Source organism: Phocoena phocoena, chromosome X (genome assembly GCF_963924675.1).
Source record: "Phocoena phocoena chromosome X, mPhoPho1.1, whole genome shotgun sequence".
Classification (NCBI taxonomy): domain Eukaryota; kingdom Metazoa; phylum Chordata; class Mammalia; order Artiodactyla; family Phocoenidae; genus Phocoena; species Phocoena phocoena.
This window is the reverse complement of record NC_089240.1, coordinates 77,881,563-77,886,489: the sequence shown is the minus strand read 5'-3', so window position 1 is coordinate 77,886,489 and position 4,927 is coordinate 77,881,563. Positions and strand designations below refer to the sequence as shown.

General features: G+C 37.6%; 1 pseudogene; it reads left to right on the top strand.

Annotated features, from left to right (window-relative positions):
• The first annotated feature begins 4,158 nt into the window (after positions 1-4,158).
• Positions 4,159-4,605, top strand: LOC136142911 (cofilin-1 pseudogene; annotated as a pseudogene).
• Positions 4,606-4,927: the final 322 nt, after the last annotated feature.

The window sequence follows — 4,927 nt, the reverse complement described above, 5'->3', positions numbered from 1 at the left end:
TCTGTTTGTTTGTTGCAGTGTTTTACGTAAGTGCAATAAATCAAGCTTACTTTGTTTTTCAAATCTAGTATATTTTTTTCCAATTCTTTAAAGAGAGCTGTATTGACTCACTATGTTGGTGGAATTGGCAATATTTCCTTGCAACTGTATTAATTGCTTCATAAAATGTGAGGCTCTGCTATTGGGTAACAGAAGGGTAACACAATGTGCCACCCTAAAATATGCCACTTTGGCATGTGGAGCTGAAGGCAGTCAAGACCCAGTAGACTCAAGAAGAGCTTTTTACCTCCCATTTAACATCCCAGAACCTATTAGTGTATAGGGAAAATTAAAAATACTTATTCTTTTCTTAATTTACATACTATTGTTTTTCAATATTTTAGTTTTCCTTTGCTCCAGTGACTTATTGGAGGTGTCCCTTAATTCCAACAACAAAAACTACATTTTACTCAGAATCTAGAAATTTTGTGGCAGAGTAGCTTGTCCTGGGCCATACTATACAAAAAATGGTATTGAGAAAACAGGAGTTAGGAGTTAGTAATTCAAGTCATTTTATTGACAAATACATTTTTAAATAAATAAGTTCAAAGTAGTTTTCTTGAAAATAAATGACCTTTGTATTCAAAGTAAACGCAGATCAGAAAACAGAAAAAGAAGTCATATGACCTTATTGATTTCTCTTTACTTATTTAGTTTTCCTTTAAAACTAGTGTAATAGATCTGGCAAGTTATGGATTGATATCCACAGTAATTGCTAGAAATTAATTAATAGAGACTTACTTGACATTTGGATGTGAGGAGAGATTATTTTTCCTAAATGTGGCTTTTACATATTTTGGCATTTGACGTATGATTCATATTTCACTTATGCAAACATTAAATCTATCATTAGGGATGAATAAGTTATGTGACATTAAATAAGGATTGCCTTCTAATTTCTATACCTATTCCTAAATTCCTTCACCTGACAATTCTTTGCTCAAGTAAATTGATACGTAAGGAAAGTAATTAAGAAGTTTTCATTTTACTTAAGTTCTAAAAAATGATTTCTTCAGTCTTCTTCAGTATTGTGTCCCTATGTCACAACTTAAGGATGAGTATACTAATATTGAAATTAATTGCATGTTAACACAAGTAACCTTCATGTTCTTTATGTCTAATTTCTTAGCTTTAAAATAAATTGGTTTACTGAGTAATGATTGACCTCAACATACTGATTTTTGCCATATCCCCAATTTTGCTTTTTAAAAGTCAAATCCTTTGGTGAGATTTAATTGCTTTATATTTAGATTGTAGGTGGGAAAACAATATAGTCGATATGCACAAAGGGATATTGCTTCCTTGAATATTCATTCATACTTATGCATGTGCAGAGGTGGATGACATTCCGTCGAAATAGGTAATCATGAGTATCATTAGGTAAGAAGACGAGATATTCACTGACCTGTCTCCTCTTTAAGTCCAGGAATAAGAAAAACCAAGGCCTTTGGGAAATATCTAAGATTAGGTTTATATCCTAAAAGCAATAAGGAGCTATTGATGGGTTTTAAGCATAAGGCTGATGTGGTAATATTTATGTTTTAGAATATTATTGGCTTAGACTTCTGGTTTCTGGTCCAGCATGTAAGGGGTTTGGATGTCAGTTCTCTCATGCACACAGCAAGAAAAACACTGAACACACTGAAAATCAGCAACTCTTCTTAGATCCATCAGAAAGCTGAGGTCTCAGGGCAAATGCAGCCCCCAAAATTGAAGAAATAGTGGAAAAAGAGAATCACAATTTATCAGAGTAGAAGCTCAGAAGCAGAAACCTCCATGGGAACTGGTGCCAGGGTAGGAAAACCTAATCTGTAACTGATGAGTTGCTGGAGGCTCAGTATGGACTACTTTGAAAGTTCAAAACTGCAGGGAAGTGCAGTCTTAGGGGAGCCCCCATACTTTTCATGACTGTTTGAACATCAGAGGAAAATCCCTTTGTGCCTCCAGCAGGGAGAGGGGAAATACAGCCATTTTAAGATACGCCCAGAGCGTTCAGTTCTTCTTAATAAGGCCCACCCTCAATAGAAACCTAGGTCAGAGCCTAACCTACCTGAGTTTTACCAGGGACTTAACAATCTGGCAGAAGGGAAATACCCAACTCCAATACTTTCTAGCCTTCCTGTCACTCCTAAGGGGGCAGGGGCAAACAAAACTGAGATATACGTGGAAAGTCATAGGCTAGGGCCAAAGACTCATTAGAAGACTGAGACCTAGTCATAGGAATATAGAACACCTCACCTGCCCCACACCTCATCAGCACATCAATAGGTATCCTATATAATAATAGAAGAATACAACTGAAAAAAAAGAGGTGCATCTCAGGCAATATTTAAGAAGTCTCTAGGGAAACCCCAGAACAACAGGGAAGACAAAAACAAGGACACCAGTGGAAATTTTAGTCTCTGATACCTATTGAAATCCTTGGTGTATATACAAAGGTCTTGAAGAGATATTTGTACACCTATGTTGATAGCACTATTATTCATAATAAGGAAAAGGCAGAAGCAACCTAAGGGGCCATTGTTGGATGAATGGATAAACAGAATGTGATATATACATACAATAGAATATTATTCAGCCTTAAAAATGAAGGAAATTCGGATACATGTTACATCATGGACAAACCTTGAGGACATTATAGTAAGTGAACTAGGCCAGCCACAAAAAGGCAAATACTGTATGATTTCACTTATATCCACGTATATGAAATATCTAGAATAGTCAAATTCACAGAAACATAAAGTAGAAAGGTGGTTGCCAGGGTCTGGGGACAGGGTGGAATGAGGAATCGTATTTTAATGGGTATAGAGTTTCAGTTTTGCAAGATGAAAAGTTCTAGAGAGTGATTGCACAACAATGTGAATATAGTTAACACTACTGAATTAAACACTTAAAATCATTAAATTCATTAATTTTATGTTACACATATTTTATCACAATTAAAAAGTCATTTTGACATGAATGTCTATGTAGAAAACTGCAAAGAATTGACCCGAAATAATTTCACTGAACTTATAAATGACTAGCGAATTTGAAGGATACAAGATTAATATATAAAAGTCAATTGCTTTCTTATATAGCAACAGTTAGCAATTTGAATTAGAAATTAAAAGCATAGTACTATTTATCTTTGACCCCCCCAAAATGAAATCCTTAGTTATAAATCTAACAAAATATGTATAATGAGGAAAACTACAAAACTCTTGATGAAAGAAATCAGATGATTCTAAATGAATGAGAGATATTCCATATGCATAGATAGGAAGAGTTCATGTTAACAAGATCTCTGTTCTTCTCACCTTGATTTATAGATTTAATGCAGTCTCAATCCAAACCCCAGCCAGCCATTTTGTGTATTTTGACAAACTGATCCTAAAGTTTATATGGAAAGCAAAAAACCTGGAATAACCAACACAATATTTAAGAAGAACAAAGTTGGAGTACTGACACTAATCGACTTCAAGGCTTATCATAATGCTACAATAATGAAAATGTTTGAAACTGGTGAAAGAATAGACAAATGGATCAATGGAATGGAATAGAGAGCCCAGAAATAGAACCACATAAATATAGTCAGCTGATCTTTGACAAAGAAGAAAAGGCAATTTAATGGAGAAAGTATAGTCTTTTCAATAATTTCTGATGGAACAACTGGACATCCACATGGAAAGGAAGAAAGGAAGGAAGACAGAAAGTAGGTTAATTAATTAATTTAGACAGACTTTACACCATTCACAAAAATTAACTCAAAATGAATCTGAAAACTAAATGTAAAATGCAAAGGTATAAACCTCCTGGAAAATAACATAGGAGAAACTCTAGGTGACCTAGGGTTTAGTGATGACTTCTTAGATACAACACCAAAAACATGGTCAATAACAAAATTTGATAATTTTTTAATTGAGTATAGTTGATTTACAATATTAGTTTCAGGTGTAAAACATAGCAATTAAATTAACAGATTATAGTCCATTTAAATTTATTATGATAAGTTGGATCCTGGCAGCAGCTGCAGCAGCTCTTTTCTTTTCTGGCTCTCCTTGCTCTCTCCTTTTTGCTTCTGGAAACATAGCCTCCAGTGTGGCTGTCTCTGAAGGGGTCATCAAAATGTTCAATGACATGATGATGTGTAAGTTGTCAACACCAGAGGAGGTGAAGAAGGACAAGAAGGTGGTGCTCTTCTGCCTGAGCGAGGACAAGAAGAACATCATCCTGGAGGAGGGCAAGGAGATCCTGGTAGGTGATGTGGGCCAGACTGTAGACGACCCCTATGCCACCTTTGTCAAGATGCTGCCGGACAAATCCTGCCACTATGTCCTCTATGAGGCAATCTATGAGACCAAGGAGAGCAAGAAGGAGGACCTGGTGTTCATCTTCTGGACCCCTGAGTGTGCACCCCTTAAGAGCAAAATGATGTATGGCAGCTCCAAGGACGCCATTAAGAAGAAGATGACGGAGATCAAGATGAATTACAAGCAAACTTGTAAGGAGGTCAAGGACCCCTGCACCCTGGCAGAGAAGCTGGGGAGCAGCGCTGTCCTCTCCCTGGAGGGCAAGCCTTTGTGAGCTCCTTCTAGCCCCCTGCCTGGAGCATCTGGCAGCCCCAGACCTGCCTATGGGGGTTGCAGGCTGCCCCCTTCCTGCCAGACCTGAGGGGCTGGGGGGATCCCAGCACGAGGAGGGCAATCCCTTCACACCAGTTGCCAAACAGCAACCTCACCCCCTGGATCTTCCTCCTTCTCCCTCCATCCCTGACAGTTCTGGCCTTCCCAAACAGCTTTTGATCTTCTGATTCCTCTTGGGTTGAAACAGATCAAGTTCTCCCCAGGGACCCCTATTTGGGGGGGCCTGTATTTTTTTTGACAACACCCCAACTTCCCACCTGTTC